The sequence below is a fragment of the Hippoglossus stenolepis genome, chromosome 16 (assembly GCF_022539355.2).
Source record: "Hippoglossus stenolepis isolate QCI-W04-F060 chromosome 16, HSTE1.2, whole genome shotgun sequence".
NCBI classification, from domain to species: domain Eukaryota; kingdom Metazoa; phylum Chordata; class Actinopteri; order Pleuronectiformes; family Pleuronectidae; genus Hippoglossus; species Hippoglossus stenolepis.
In genome coordinates, this window is record NC_061498.1 from 9,679,321 (window position 1) to 9,696,822 (window position 17,502).

The following is a 17,502-nucleotide window of genomic DNA, read 5'->3' on the forward strand; positions in this document are numbered from 1 at the left end:
ACTTCGATGGAAGAAAGCATTTCTTTAGTGGGTTTTCGAGCTTGGATGAGTGCTGACGGGATATCGGTTACCTCTGGCATGCTGAGGGTGCGTGGGCTCCCAGTGACCATGACGTCGATCCACTCAGCTCTGCCTGCACTGGAGAAATTGTGGGAATCCACTCCGTTCCCTTTTCTCTCTATTTTCCACAATTGTTCTTTATAGAGGTAACCTATTTTCCAATAGGTTTTCACTTTCTAATGTGTCATGGGATTTACCTTGAGTTTATTATGACTGTATTTTCCATAGTAAGAACTTTATCAACGCATCGACAGCAAATTGATAGTGACATTCGGGTTAGGTGCTGCCTAAAAACCATAAAACCTAAAGCAGGGTTTCTGGTGTATTCGGGGTGACAACCTTGATTGGCAAGGTGACATAGATGAGGCAGTTGCATGGCAAAGCATCCCTCAGTCTGGGCAAGCACCCTCTGTCACCCTCTCCATCCCTCGCCGCTCTCCCTCTCTCTTAATCCCCATTGAGAAGGAGACGGGGAGACTCAGGAAGCCGGAGAGGACGATGAGGAGGAGGGGAGCAGCAGAACAGGCCAAAGGCTCCGCTGACATCCATGGGAATCTGCGGATCCATTCAGTGGTAATTATCAGCATCAATGCAGAGAGGCAGTGGCAAGGCGAGGGGCGGGGGCAAGGGGGTGTGGGAGAGTTTTGGGGGGGTGGGGTTGGGCGGGATGGGGGAGGAGGAGGAGGAGGAGGAGGAGGAGGAGGGCGGTCGGGTGGGTTAGGTCAAAATAGAAACCAATGGCGTACCAGGAGAGCCGAGAGGTTGTGAGGTGGAGAGCGATGCGAGTTCAATTTCAATTATGCTTGAGATGACGTGAGCTTGACCTTATGGGTATAAGCACATTTTGATTCAGAGCAGCATTTCCCCTTCTTACGTGTCTGGTCTCTGGAGAAGTGATGACAAGAAAACACCTATTTATAGACAGAGGAACTCTACGATGCATCATCACAAGTAGGGCCAGTAATCGTGAACATTGGAGTTAAGATTTTAAATTAAGTTGATTTATAGGGAATTAGATCAATTTCTTTTTCAATGGCTATGTGAGACAGTGAAAATAATTCCGATATGCTTCCTGCCGATCTGCGTGAAACGAAGGAGCATGACGGCCGTTCACAAACCCAGGATGCCAGCCCGCTGTCCTCTCTGCACCATACATCACTCTGACAGGCCATTTCACTCCTTGATTCCGAATTCCTGCCGAGCGACCACCTCAAACACTCTGGGTTGTCCCCGCTCGGTGAGAACGTCACTCTCAGACCACTGAACACCACGTTTGAACTTCTGCCGACTGGCTGCAGAGCCAGATCCGTCCAATGGGGGAAATTGTGACAAATGCCTTTTTTTTTTTTTCTCTCTCTCTCCCTTTTCACTTGAAATCTGACGATTTTCCAGCTGCATCAGAGGCCTGACCTTTTCTGACTGGCAAAGAGGAAGGATCAGTTTTGAATTCAAGACATTCAAAACTTTTTTCAGAAGCGCATTTTTCCCCGTTAGTGTTTCTCATTTCTTCTCTCTGTGAAAGAAAGGTCAAGTCAAAGGTCGGGTCGGTACTTGTCCTCTTCGTTAGAAAGCCCATTGATATTCTGGAGTTTACCTTGGGAAACAGTCAGATAGAGATGTCTCATTATGCCTCTGGTGAATTTAGACAGAGGGTGTCAGCCTGTCAACCGCACGGATAAATGTCTTCATGTGGAGCTGTCACAAAGAACTGTCATAGTGAGTTGGTCACGTTATTAGTGCACCAAGCATATGTTTGTAAGAGCTCTGAAAATAAGGATATGGCCAAACTTCTACTGAGTAAAGCGTCAAAATAAATATCTCAAAAAAATATAAATATTTCAGTCAATATTTTTAAACTTGTAGTTAGAACAAAGCCCCAAAAAGCAGAAGTGAAAGTTGTGTGCTAAAGTGTGAAACGTCTAAAGGCAACATGCTGTACACACGTTTTAACATCTTAAAGAAAAACCTGTTTCACTTTTGCTAAATGCATGGTCATAAAACCTGTATATTCTCATAGATTGTTTTAAAATAAACTGAATATCTTTTTCTCTATAATCATGTTTGCCTCAATGCACTGTATAGAAAAAAACTATTCCTGCACAGGCTCTGTATGCACATCCCAAGAAATCTTCAACACAACAATTGCTTATAAAAAAGCCAGTGTGTCAATGCTGCCTCCAGTCACTGGTATTTAAAGTCTGTTTGTTTTCACCAGTTGAAGCAGGTATATGATGATTTCTGGTGAACCAAGGCTTCGGTGACTGTGCTTTTTCCTTGTAATTACAGTGTATTCAGTATCATAATCTCACTATTTAATCCCAGCAAATCTGACGAGTGCACAGCGTCCCACACTGCAAGAATCCTCTGGTCGGGGGGAAAGCTCCGACCCTTTGACCCCCACACACACAAAGTTCCTTTTTACATGCAGCACTTGAATTTCGTTTCCTGATGTGTAGAGCTGGCAGAGGGGTGAGGAACAACGTGAACTCACACAACCATCTATCACAATGATAGCACAAACAAGATGGTGCTGGTGTGTCACTGATGTCGCGGCATTGTGCGCAACACGGACCTTTCTCCCACGTCCTCCTGCTCGAAGCCCTAACTCGTTTGAACAGAGAGGAGCCTCAAACACACACTGGTTATTCTTCACACACATAGACGTGTATCTCACTTCGACAAACCCAGATAAGACCTGTCATTCCTGGGCTCGGCCGGTCAATAGCTATCTGCCTACAGTGCAGTTGGGCCCTGTTTACACACACAGCGAGGCCCTCGGCACCAACACACACTTGTGATTTGCACACAGCCAAGGGCACAACACACAGAGCAAATCAACCCCATCCACTCCTTTCCCACCTTCTCTCACTGACATGGTTTTATCAACCAGAGTTTGTGCAGGGAAATGAAAAGCAAGGCCAAAATAATTCATTTGACTGCAAAATAAGGATTTTGACAATTTTACATATAAGCTAATAATAACACTGAACAGGGTAAAGGCTAAATCCGCCCTGAATCCTACAGGCAGAAATCTGAGGAATCCGAGACAAAATTAGGCCTTTTATCTTGAAACAGAGGATGATCAAAACACTGCACACTCAGCCCTCTTCTTCTTCTTCTTCACTCGTGTTTGCATTTCAAAGGCGGCTTTGTCTTCCTGTTCATCCCACTTGAAATGTAGCCCAGAAAGTTGACAGTGTGCGATCTTATCAGAGAGCCCCAGTATGCTCCTGTCCTCGCCAGAAATTCTAAACGCTTCCTACTTTCTTTTTTTTTTGTAAAGTCCCGGAGACACCATTCATTATTATTTATAAATTATCTTGTTAAATCAATCTTAAGGCCATTTCACATTGTTTAGTTTTTTTGATAAACTGTTATTGATACATTTTAAGATGATTAGAATTTGTAATAAATTATATATATTTTATTTTTGGTATATTCATTTTACATTTTCACAATTTCTACATTCATGCACATCATGATTCTTTCTGCAGCCACAGATAAAAACAAAACAATGTTTAATTACATTTAAACGATAAGCATGGGGAAATTACATCTGTCTCTCTTTTAATCTTTAAACGTGTTGTTTGGTTCTACTTGCAAATCTGTATGCATTACTTTATAGCACTGCTAGGGAGAGAGATGATTATCAACACATTGCGGAAATAAACAAGTCAAATAAATAAATAAACATATTTATGGTGCAGATAAGTATTTTACATTGGTCAATTCGTCTATTACCTCATTTAAACCTGACATTAAGATACCTTTTTGTTGATGGGATTAAAATCTGATTGTGCTTAACCAAACGAAAATGCATGTGTAAATGCCCCAAATGTGTATTGAGGCTGTATTGTGATCAGATTGGCCAAACCATCCCCGGAGGTGGTCAGGAATGCACCCTGACCGCGTTGAACCCAAATGTAAATGTGTTGTCAATCCACATACAAAGGCTATGTGGGTAGAAATGGTAACATATGCATGGCTATTCCAAACCAATGAGGTAGCAGCAGCTCGCAGCCATTAGTCGGTAAGAAAACAAGCAGTTCTCCCCTCAGTCCTCGCATCAATCAAGATACCAGCTTGTTCTATTCTTCTTCCTCTGTCGTTTGTTTTGTTGTTGATCCTGTTGGATCAGATCAAAATCAGATCTCAGTGTAGATGCAGGAGAGTCATATTAACCCCTGGTGTAAATGGAATCCCTTTAAAATCATATCTAGATACAATCTTGATATGAAACACATTTTAATGCCAGATGTAAATAGAGTCCTATGATGGTGCTTATTTCATCTTGTGTCAAATCACGTATCATGTTGTGGTTAATTTGAAAGTATCTGTACAGTATTTCTAGAAGCTCTGAACATTTGAGCAGCGTAGAGGTATCTGGACACGAGTCAGCAAGTACATTCGCTAAAACAACACCGAGCTGAGGTTCTCCCCAGAGTTTCCTTTCACTGCTCTCAGAAACAAACATGAATTCACTCATTTCAGCAAACTTTATTTGGATGTTGAAACTAAATAAAAAATGTTTGCACTGGCCTGTGTCCAGTCAGTGAGAATTGTGGAGTTAAGTGCAGATGTAACGTCTGTTTGCGGCAAACATACATCACATAACACGACCTGTTCGGGCAAAATGGAGCGCAAAACCCCCCCTTTCCAGTCCAAAAGGCCAGACATGATGAATATGGATGTTTTGTGTGACATGTTCGTATGCTGAGGCACGTTCAGATTTTGTGGGGCCCGCATTAACGCACATCAATCACTGACCATGAGTGGTGTTTTTAGGGTGGATGCATGATGTGACTAAGTCAAGTCTGTGCAAAATTTTCCAGCGGTTGGCTCCATGCGTCCTCCCTCTGGGGACGTGTTTGTGTTTTGGAGAGCAGGATCAGGGGCTGTGTGCTTCCCGGTTCTCCTCTGGAAATCTTGGTCGGGACACAAAATGCCGCCCGGCGCGCTGGCCGTCGATTCTGTGTATTGTTCAGCCTGAGAAAACGCAGGACCGTCTAATTGGGCCTTTGTTGCTTTGTTTGTGTGCTTCTGTCAGGTGTGTTTCAGCACAACTTCTTAGCAAATGCCTGCATGATGGGATACAGCTCTTTTCCATTAATGTGAGAAGTTTCATTGTGCTCACTGGTGGATGAAAAGCGTTCCCATGTTGAAACCCCCTGAGAACAGCCATCGGCGAGTTGTCCCATCTCCGCCTGAAGCGGTTTGAATGACATTGTCATGTTTGCAGGTGAGTGTAATGCAGCACCTGTTGGGATCGAGCCCATTTCTCATTTCTCATGGGATATAATGCAAAATATCGTCTGGTCCAATTACAAATCACAATTGGTGCATGAGGAAACTCGAGCTGGAGTCATGCAGCGTCCTTAAAATTTTAATCGCCGTTTTTTCCCACCCACAGCTGCACAACCTTTGTTCAGATTACACCTAGTACTATCCAATAGAATTACAATGCTGTATTTTTTTTTTTTTAACATCCTCAAACCATTAAATGCCATTAGTCTAGTTAGTCAAAGTCAAGCTGCCTGCTTCCTGTTTTCCTACAGTCAGATTGCAACCCCTGCATTCATTCCTTTATAGAACCTGGGAACTCCCCTTGAGAGAAGAGAAGTAACGGGAATAATTATTCTCAGTAATTGGAATTAGGACATGAGAGTGACTTTGTTGTGTGTGCTGGGGGAAACAGTCATCTCAGATATTCAAAGAATCCCTCCAGCGTAGCGATGTGTTTGTGCTGTTGTTTACGTGTTTACAACCGGGGCACGATGGAGTCCCTCAGCGAGCCGGTGGACATGGGTGTGAAGCTGCGGTTTCACAGCTGGAGCCGAGCGTCGCATATCACATGATTGGAGCTCTTGTGATGGCCATAATGACAGCGGTGGCGGGGTTACTGAGAGGTTATGACCAGCTGAGAAAGTGCCACAGTTTATTGCCACTGACGGGGAGGGGGTGGGAGGGTGGACCAATTAACTGTGACACCACAATGTTTTTTCGGTTTCACATCCAGAACCTCCTCAGAAATTGGTGTCATTTAAAACCGTTTAGTGCCGGCGTTATTTACAGCTGTTTTATAAAATGTTAAAACTTTGCTGTTGGGGGAAATAACTTTGAATGAACATGGAGAGTCTAGTGTGATTTATAACAAACACAGAGTGTGGGATGGATGGATGGGAGTGAAAGAGTGTCTTGGGAGGGGAGCACATCCTGTCAGCTGAGCTTTCTCTCTATCTCGCCCTCCTTCCTTCCTTCGCTCGGTTTCTCCTCTGAGCAGCTTGTGCTCCCGACTGCATGCAGGGCGATGTGTGGGTTGGTGGAGACTCTCCTCAGGGTCTCCAGCTGAATCGGGGCTTGGCCTGGAGATGTGCTCTGGGGTCACCTGGCCCTTTCACCCCTGGGTTGACCTTCTCAACTTCATGTCTCCCCAGGGTCAGACACATAGCCATACTGAACACATTAACCCACTGACCCCCTCTGTCCTGCTTATTGATACACAGAACACTTCATCCTCACTCAGTAGTAAAGGCTGTTATTATGCCCCAAGACGCTCAACAATAGTATGAAACGTTTTTTGGTGATGAGGAAGCGGAGGCCCTGTGATAGAGAATTCCAAGCATGTTAATGCTGAGTGGACGGGGGCAGTTTAGGACACAGTCATACCAGCAGCGGGCTCAAAGTCTATTTAGCCAGACTTGGCCATAACTGTTCAGCAGCTCCTGATCAAAGTTGAACGCTGAGTCTTCAGGGCTGCCGGGCTGCCAGGCTGGTCAGGTGGAAGGCTCGGGGCTGGGTGACTGCCACGGGGTAGCACCACTCCGCCCTCAGTCCCTGATCTGCCCAGCATGCACAGGGCTTAGGGCAAAAGCCGGGGATTATCTCCACTGCACTTCCACCCCTACCACCCACTGCCTCCCGGCAAAGCAACGCCATGAAGTAGTGCTTCACCTCCTCTCTCCCTCCCTCCCTCCCTCCCTCTAACCCTGCACCTGCATAACACACACACACACACACAAATTAATCCACAGGAATGACACTTTTCTTGAAATGCATCAACATATTGTGTGCGGGTCAATCAGTGATTTTGCAACATTTTACATACAGTACAAATTGAGAGCGATGTTTGTTTCTCTCTCTCACACACACACACGCACACACACACACACACACACACACGAATGCGCGCACGCATGCATGCACGCACACACACACACACACACACACACACACACACACACACACACACGCACGCGCACACACATCACCTGATTACCAAGCAGCCTCCATAGTCAAACACTTTCTTTGACATGAATGGATGTTTGCTAAAGGTGCATGGCATTTTTCCCTAATACTTGTACTATACTAGTTTTTCACGTTCGGTCTAATTCTTCCTTGGCTACTCATCCACAGTCTTTCATCACTCGCTAATCAACTCAGACAGTGTTTGTAAAAATACTGTATCTGTTCCTTGATCCGGTCATGTCCCAGCCCAAGTTCCATGGATATCACCTGAGTAGTTTTTGTATAATTCTGCTAACTAACAAACAAACACTGATGAAAACATTACCACCATATAAAAATAGCCTCACGTGAAGTTCTGTATGTGCCTGAACGCACCCGAATGTTGCTTTCATGTTGGTGCTATCTTCATATCCTTCCAATTTATTTTTGAAGTTAGCAGTGCAGCCTTTTAATGTGGTTTGCATGATTATACAGACCTTTGTGTTTGTTAAGGGGGAAGGATGGATCCTTGTTGTCAAAGAGATGACAGAGGGCCACAAAGGCCTCTACCCGACTCGCTGTAGGGCTCCTCTCCACAGGATGTGGCTTTAAAAGGAATCTTATGTTTCATTTCCCCATAACTCATGTCATACTGAGTGCTCAACCTCGCTCCCTCATTCTGATTCTTTCACTTCATATCTCTGCCCCTTTTACTTTCTTTCTTACGCACAAATAACACAGTCCCACCTCTGCGACATCTCACACCCTAATGAGCTGCCTCTCACTCGAGTTGTCGTGCGTGAGTGCCGACAAGAATCTGGTCTCTGTGTGGGGCTGAGCAGCAGACAGTAGCTGAATGAGATGACTGCTGATAAGGACACTACAAAATGAAATAAAAATAATCAGCCTTCGCAATCAGATGACGTCAGTTAGCCTGTGGCTGACCCTGCCATGTAGCAACACCAACCCGCAGAGATAAAAAAACAAAAAAAACAACAGACATTTAAGATGAAGTGATACAGACAGAGTGAAGGGAAGGGTGTCTCCAACAAATCAGGTGGAGTAGAGATACCTGTAGAGATGGGAAGGGGTAGAGATTTGATGAGATTATGGCTCAGGGGGTAAAGCGGTCATTGGTTTTCTGGTTCGATCCTCAGCTCCTACAGAGAATATGTTGAAGTGTCCTCGAGCAAGACATTGTGTGAGTTTGTGTGAATGGGTGAAGGATACACTACGCTGATCATCACATTAGAGAAGCACTGTGTAAATGCAGTCCACTTACAATGAGACGCTTGCATTGAAACGTTTATGTTCTTTTTCAGGTGATGTGGGGGCAAACCTCTGCTCGTCTGTGAGAGCTTCCACTGCTGATGTGTCTCTGCCTCCAACACAGGCCAAAAGCTGCAGCTGCGGGGTGGGATCAACTTGGCACAGTCACATAATTTTTGTCTTAAATCTTAGGTCATACACATGTATACCAGTCCTTGTGCATTTCATTGCATGGTGTTGCTGATGGTGAGATCAAACGGTTTCCTGTTGGAAGACAAATGCAGAACAGCTTTGTACTGTTTCCTCTGCTCAGGCTTTGACAAGATCAACGAGCCAAAATGGCCTCCAAGAAAGTGGATGTGTGGGGACATGTTTTTACAGCGCTGCCTGCTGCAGGCTTTGGCTGACACTCAGGGCTAGAGGTGGAGATGTGAGTGTGCACATACGTGCTTGTGTATTTTAATGGGGGGGGGGCAACAACTCACGGGCCCGATGCCAGGTGAGATAATGACTCTGCCGAATGGGATTTTGGGTAATGGGGGCGATAGTAGCTGTGGAAACAATGATGTCATCGGGACATTTTGGCCAAGACCCAGTGGTTTCATAAAAGGTGGTAGCCTTAACTTGAGGACAAGACGAAGGGGGAGGAACGAGAGATAAGGGTTGGAAGGTGCTCGAGAAGTTGTAGGTGAGGTGGAGGGGAGTTTACATGAGCCTATGCACACAGCGTGGGGCTGTGATGGATGTGATATGGGAGGGTTTACGTGTTATTAGGCCTGTTCTTCGTATGCATCGTGCATAACGTGTAGGGCATATCTATATGCATAGCATGGTGGTAGAGCTTAGTGCACTGTAAAGGAGATTTATCATAGTACATCCTCTCCTCCTCCTCCTCCTCCTCCTCCTCCTCCTCCTCCTCCTCTCTCCTGCCCCCATAACCTGGCCCCTGCAAAACCATTCTGCAGGCACGTAGCTACTGCACCCCTCCCTTCACCGACCTGTGTCTGCAACCACACTGCTGGCAAATGGCCATGAAGCCAATGTGCAGACCGCCGTTGCCTGCATGGGTGAATACCCACACCTGACAGACAGAAAGTGGTGGAGAATAATGAGCATCAAAGTAGCAGCTGCCGTACTTTACCTTTCAACAGCACGCAGCGTGTTCAATCTGTCCACCGACTTTACATCTCTTGAGGTTTTCAGGAGGGAAACATTGTAGATGACATTCAAAAGTCGGATTAGATCTGCCTGACACACAAAGTACGCCTCAAACAGGCGGTATTGCGGCGCATACAGGAAGTTTGGGGAAAGACTTTAACTCAGGTTCAGCAAGATCAGGATTTACAAAAGACAACAACACATATATCTAGATTTGAAAGGGCCCGCTCGAGTTCAAGTTTTACATCCCTTCATCATTTTAAATCCTGTATTTGCTGCCTCTCTGGTTGGCAGGGATTGAGCAATCCCCTTTGTTCAAAGCTTACCGAGTATTTAACAAGAACAAACAAACTCAGTCCATATAACTATAAGAAATATGTTTGAGATTCATGGTGCTTGATGGAAAGTAGATAGAGTTATAATGCATGACGGGGCATGCTTGTACAAGGACTAGCCTGATTTACCCGCAGTGTTTTTTATGATATAGTTTGGATCTTTCAGTGAGGGCTGCCTGCGGTTTGAGGTGAAACCCAAGGCCTCGCAGTCTAGGTGGGCCTACTGTGTTAGCCTAGCTCTGGCAGCACCTGGGACTGGTTAGCATCCTGGCTAGAGCTAGATAGAGCTGCTGGACAAAGTTCAGCTCTGTGGGAGAGGAGTAAATGTTACAAAGGGAGACAGAGCTTTCCTAATGTAAGCATGACGTGAACGCTGCCGCACATCCCACGAAGAGTCTTAAACCTACAAATGAATTCACACTTGTACCACCTAATCTCACACTTTAGACAGAGATACCTGTGTGATGTACTCGATACATTATCATTATCAGACATCTGCTAAAAACAGTTGACATAGCCAGATATATAGCTGTGCAGGGGGCACAAATAATTTAAAAACAAATGAGCTGTGTATTAGCCCACAACCTTCATCAGTTTTGTTTTTGCTGCTGCAACAAACGAATCAACAGACAAAAGCTATCAACTGAATGATGATATCTACCACATTTTGTCAAGATGGCCAAGTGTAAAGTATACTTAGAATTGCAGCTCTTCAAGGTTTCTCAAGAGTATTGCACATTTAGTGTGGCTACCAGAGGATGAGACGTGATTTAAGATCCAAGCATCGATTTCCTGCCTGGAATATATCCTATTTATTTCTCAGACGTTTATCCCTCATCATTCTTATTTTTGCCTTGCAGGATGTATTATATCAGCACTTCAGGGTACTGTGCCCTAATCCCCAAATGGCCCTTCTCCTTGCTCTCACATTAATGCAGGTTTAGAGCAGTAGTTCCACCTCCAAGGCCAGTTGGCTGTGTTCCTTGTTCTGGCTCCAGCTTCTGCACCAGTTAAAGCAGCATGGCAGCTCAGTCCAAACGGGTTGCACAGACGAAGGGTCTGGGTCAGAAAGAGGGGTTTCTCTGTTGTGACTCAGTCATAACACAAGCCAGGGTAAGCCTTGTTTGCTGGATGGATGGGGCGATGTTCTGCCTTGACCAGGGTTGACCTGACTAGACGACCACAAGCACTTGGCTGTCTCCCACTCATTTTTGGGCTGCCAGCCCACCTCCATGTTCTGTGCTCCATTTGGGCTTTCTTGATCCATCCCAAACAAAACCACAAAAGTGGAGGGGCTGATGCAGTGAGGTTGCTGAGCAGCTCTACTCCGCCGCAGAGTAGTGAGGTCATAGACTGCATGCCCCAGCCGAGTACTTGGCATGATGTATGGGAACTGTCTTTGAATCTCTCTCAGCACCCATAGCTCCTTTCCCCAGTTCTTCGCCATCTCTTTCCTTTCCTCTCCTCTATCACCCAGCTCTCTGAGTGTCGAGGATCTGACGTCTTAGCACCTCATCATCCTCAACATATGGTATCTATATCACGGTCATATTACTCATCTTTGAATCTCTCCAGATCCCCTCCAAGCATGCTCCACCAGCTTTCCCACACAGCACAAATCATTAGTGTCTCTGCATCTCGAAATTGGCAGCGCTGCCAAACGGGGCAATATAGTAAGTCAGGCAGGATTTTATATTTAGATGCTTTTACATGTTACCAAAGGGTATCAGCTCTTGAGCCAAACTCATAGCTTTCTCACAGGGCACTATATCCCTCAGATTTCTTAATCCCTGCCTTGTTACACTGGACATTAAGTCTTTTTTTTTTAACATTAAGTTGAGACAGGCATAAAGACACAGAGATTTACTGTGGATGGCGGGGGTGTTGGTTTACATGTTCAGAAACCAAAGGACGTTTCTCAGGGGACAAGAGGAAGCTGAAAAGTGGCAATGGAGCAACTCAGAAGAGCTGAATCCTGCAATTTGGATATTAGAAATGCTAGATTGTGATATTTTGTGTGTTTGGCCAAGAACTTCATCATCCCAAGCAATTGTTAAGAAGAAAGAGGAGAAGTTACGATTTCCCTCCATGTCTGCTCTGCAGCGACTTGCACACAGAAGACTGTTACACTTCCACAGCTCGGTTACTGCCTGGGTAAGCTCCAGGGGCAATTTTGTTGTACCATAGAGTTGTGAATGGTAATATTCCTCTGTGGTACAAACTGTACTGCACTTTTACACATGACGGGACATGCACGGCTTGGGAACATATTGCTTGTCAGTCATACATTACCTTGTTCTGACACCTTCACAGACACAAAGGTGCCAGTATTGTTTTTATAATGCTCCCTCTTCCCAGGGTTTAATTCTTTATTTTACAGTGGGAGAGAGAAAAAAAACCTCACTTCCTGCATCAGAACGTGTCATGTTTCTGTCTCACACAAACAGCCCCTTGTCTCGCAGTGCAATTTACCTGTCCCATAGCCATGAGGGCTGTTGTTCCCCTTCGCTTCGTCAGAGCACAGAGCACAGTTCACTGGGAGGACAGGCTTATGTGGATGTTGTCTTGGTGATGCACAACCACTTGAGAATGACACAGGGTTCAGATTATGGGATGTCGCGTAGGGCTGATGTAGGCAAGAGGGGATGGCACAGTTCTTTGTTGTGGAATATTTCTCTAGTGACTTAATCAAGTGCATGCTGTCTTGAGTTTCACAAAGGTTTCGAGGATTTGGGACTTGACATTTAGGTTTTCTTCTAATGGAGCACGAAGCAACTGAGTCGTCACGTCGCGGCTTAAACAGAATCATCACTTTGATCATTATCAAGACAATAATTCCTACTCTCTTTATCTGATTAATAAAGATTAAATTTGTAAAAAATAAATGAAATAGCGTTAAGGTAGTGTAAAATCTAAAGGTCTCTACTGTTTAGTGCTTCCTTGCCAGGTCTGGTGCCACAGTAATAGGTACGTGCGCCCCACCCTGCTGCGACTGCCTACTGTGTTGAACGCCTCAGGATGAGGGTAATGAAAGGTGTATGAATTTACGCTGCTCAGACTTGTTTGGCCTGTCACCGTAGCTGGAGAGTAACAGGCCAAAGGAACTGTCAGCAGCTCTGTATCTGATGGCTCTGCGCATGCTGTGTGTGTGTGTGTTTGTGCACTCGCGAGCGCTGGCATGCGCATGTGTGAAGTGGGTGAGAGGGCAAAGGTGAAGGAGAAATACAGCCGAAGCGTGTTGCCCTACATTTACATATTGGCATTGCATTATAGCGTTCCTCATGCATAAGTATTTTGACAGTCGTGGCTTGTTAACACATTGGATCCAGCAATAATTCAAAGCCATGCCTTGAAATGTCAGAATGTCATTGTGCGTCCATTGAAAAGCCTCTTCCTAAAATCACCACAAATCTGTCATCAGTTGGCTTCTGTTTCAATTATGTGCCTTAGAAATTAAGGAGGGGAGAATAGAACAAGATGAAATAACTTGGGTGGGGGTGCCAAAGTTGTGTGATAATATCCTGCTTGTGAAAGCACACCAGTGATTATTTTGCATCGGTAGAAAATTATCCATAAATCACGTAGTTGCGCAACATCTACGTCAACTCTCTGAGGCTCCATTAAGTATGACCATGACTTGCAAGGATGTCAGAACACAGTAAAAGGAAGCAGCACAGAGTTTAAGAGTATTTTAGTCGATGATTAAAGGAACCTTGATTACTGTAAAATTCAAATATAGATAGAGCACACATATGCCAACCTGTTTGTGGAAAGTGATGCTGAGATAATCGTCCCTATTGTGACAGATATTTTTGCAGAAACTGTTGACGAGCACATTTAGAATTTTTAGAGTTGTGATCAAGCACAACAGATCAAATATAAATAAGCAGCTGATGGACGTTGTTGTTACATGTGTACTCTGCTGTTCTTCTCCACAAATGCCTCATCTCCTGAGAAATATACTGTCTGACTGAAGAGTTTGTCCTGCACTGTAAAGGGCTGGAGTCCTGTTTTCACTCAGTGAGGTGACATGTCAACACTTCTCCACGTGCAACACATCATCAACAGTGTTTATTCTCTGCTTTGTTGTAATGACAACAAACTATGGACGAAGTGAAACCACAAACTGAAGCTGACGGTTTGAATCTGGTAACTCAGCTCATTGAACGCATCATTCACCACAATTAATGAAATGCAGAATTTGTCTCTGTACTGCATGCAAATTATGAGATGGTAGATAAAGGTGACAGTTTGTGGGCGGCTGGGCCTCAGGAGGTAGAGAGGTTGGTCCAATGGTCAGAGGGTTGGTGGTTCGATCCCCTGGCTCCTCCAGTCTGCTTTCCGAAAGCGTCTTTGGACAAGATACTGAACCCAAAATGGCTCCTGACGGCTGTGTTCACAGTGTATGAATGGTGTGTGATTTAAAAAAAAAGTATATATAGCTGTATGAATGTGCGCAGGAATGCGACTTGTACTAAGACTAGAAAAGTTCCCTATCCAGTCCATTTACCATTTAATCCCTCGATGCTAATCTTCATCAGTGGGTGGTCATTAGAATAAAAAGAGCTGAAAAGCTGCAAAGTAATTTACGTGTTGGAATTCATGCTAATTTCGACATAAAAAGGAATGTTTGTTTTTCTATCCCTGCAAGCAGATAAAAAAATATAATAAAGTATGATCAGTTTTGTTGCCAGAGGTCAGTCTTGTCAGTGACTGTACTTTGAACCTTCAAATTTCATTGAATCGCTCCTTTCATTTGAGCTGCCATTACTTATTCCTCAGCGCCGTTTGTTTCTTGTTGCAGCCGTGTCTATGCAAACAGGCCACTAATCAGAAAATCTGAGTCATGCAGAACACATAAGCCGACTGCTTGTGCCCAGTAAACTGCATGTGCTCGGCGGGCGAGACGCGTGAACCGGTATGTGCTACTTCATGCCACACTCACACAAGTATCTTTAGCCACCATTATCTTCCGACTTAATAAACATTACAGTGAGTGACAGTAGTGTGAATGGAGGGATATACCTGCCGGCTTAACTCTGCGCCGTGGGAATGCAGAGCACGCATCTGTTAAAGTCCCTTTGTTTGTCAAACTCCCTGAGCCTGATTCATACAGATCATCATCACACACTTTGTGCAAGGACAACTTTGTACAGTAAATAGCTGAAGCATTGATAAATGGGCTTTAAAATTTCTGGTGTGTTTGTAGGAGTTCATCTGTGTTACAAACTTCCACAGTTTATGGAGAGTGATGGCTTTGTTCGGAGTGAAGTAATGAGCCTGTACAGTAAATATGAAAGCGTACACCTTGACAAGACCTGGTTGCCCGAGGAAGAGTGTGAAAACTGAGGCTGCTCTGCCTGCTGCTGCCTGTCTCTCATTCTGAGAACTGTGTGTGTGCCAGTGTGTGTACGACTGCTGGAGACTGGGAGATTGCCAAGGAGAGCCTGTATGGACTGATGTGAGTTCAGAGATAAGATATAAAATGACATGCAGGGGAAGTAAGAAGATGAGGGAAAAGAAAAGTAGTGCTGGAGACAGATTCAGTGATTTGACAAAAAAAAGAAAAAAAAAATTGCGAAGAGGGGTGGAGGGATGGAGCGATCCTAAATGGCAGGGTGGAAATTCAGCTCTGACACCGGCCTGTCAGCACTCCCGGCAGCCATCTGAGAGCTCTGCCATCGCCATGGTGATGGCAGAGTGTTTTCTTTAATAATAGGCAACAGTGAGCGCCTTGAGTGTCCCGAGCACAGATACACTTACTCATACTTTAACGACACCTGTCAGAGAAGCCGTCTCCTCCAAACCTGATGAGCTCAACAGCTACTGCAAGGAAATGCGGAGGCTTATGTTTGGTCATGCTTGAGCGCGCACGCACACACACACACGTACACAGATCTTTACAGGTGAGTGGAGTCATCAGTGCAGTCAACAGATTGGAAGTCAAACTCTTCATGAAAGTGGCCTGAAGGAAAAGAGTTTTGACAAGGAACCTGTCCCGCTGTCTCTGCTTGACAAAACAAAAGCTCACGTACACTCGGTGGAACTCTGGGGAAGTTAGAGAGCAGAGCAAATTAGCGATATTGTTCACGGGGGGATGTTTTCAGGCCTGCATCTGATGCTATCACTGCCCCTCTGATGGTATCTCACCTTGAAGTGATCCTGGGAGACGTGCAGCAGGGAGGGAGGGAGGCTCTGTCACGTCTCATTGCTGTAAGCGGGATAACGCGCAGCTGTTTACAACACAAGTCGGGCCAAATTCCCAGGTCCTCATGTCTGCTCACATTTGTTTAGCTTTTTTTCATTATTACGTTGACGTTCCCTCACTTCCGATGCACGTCGCTTCTCAAACATGCTTTGTGTGCCGCGCTGCGATAAATGTGATAGCTGAAGGACATGATTTATTCCCTTCCATATAAACTATGTCATTATCAAGGTATAAATCTGCCACCGGCCGACCTCACGTTAGTCTTAGAATAACAACAACAGTCGTGGAAAGCATTTTTTCATGTAGTTCTCTGAAGGTACACACTTGGATGATAGTTGGTGCCTGCGCTTATTAAGCTTGAGTGCAGAAGGTGCTCATTAAAACTGAAATTGATATGGCTCTCTATCTCCAGTTGCTCCATGCTTTTGTTCGGTATGGGAATGGCAGTATAACCCAGAGTACTTGGCAGTGGAGCAGCGGGTCGCTTTGGCTCTGTTGCCTGTTGTGTCTTTGTCAATCACCTTGCCCTGGGAGGAAATGGCTGTCTGTTGCATGGGCCAGCAACATCCTGGCAGGCACCTAGGACAGCTGAAACCATGGGAATGTCTATCGAATAGAAACTCAGGGCACTTCTATTATAGCATTGTACACTGTTATTGTGTATACGTTGTTGGATAGGTTTTTCATATGGGAAAGGGGAACCTGCTGGAGCTCGGAATTGATCAAGGTGACATGCAGGATTAGTGAGTTTGTGTGGATTGTTGAGATCTTTGTGTTTTTGTACATTGTTGTGACTTTTGTTGTTTGTTCATTTCTGATATTTTCTCAGGGAGTAGTGCATGGCTTTTACTGAGAGGTATATTTAGGTGGTGGATATGAATGTGTACAATTTGGTGCTGATCAGACTGACAAATGTCGAACTAGTGAATTTTAATGTGGTTTAATAAGTGAGTGTATACGCTTTCTGAGTGCTGTTCAAATTATTATTCACATGACTTGAATTGACAAAGCCAGAAAGTTCATGCTGCATTTACTACTACGTATCACTAACCCCCTAAGTTTGTGTGCAAGAAAGAAAGAATAAAAAAGAACCAGTGAGACTGAAGGAAATTAGAGAGATTAGTTGAACTTTTATCGTATTTCTTTTGCTGTATCCTGTTTGAATGATTTATAAGACTTTTTTAAATAAAGTAATATGTATCTCACATAAAATACAGCTCCTTAATTAATATGTTTGCTCCCTGAAGT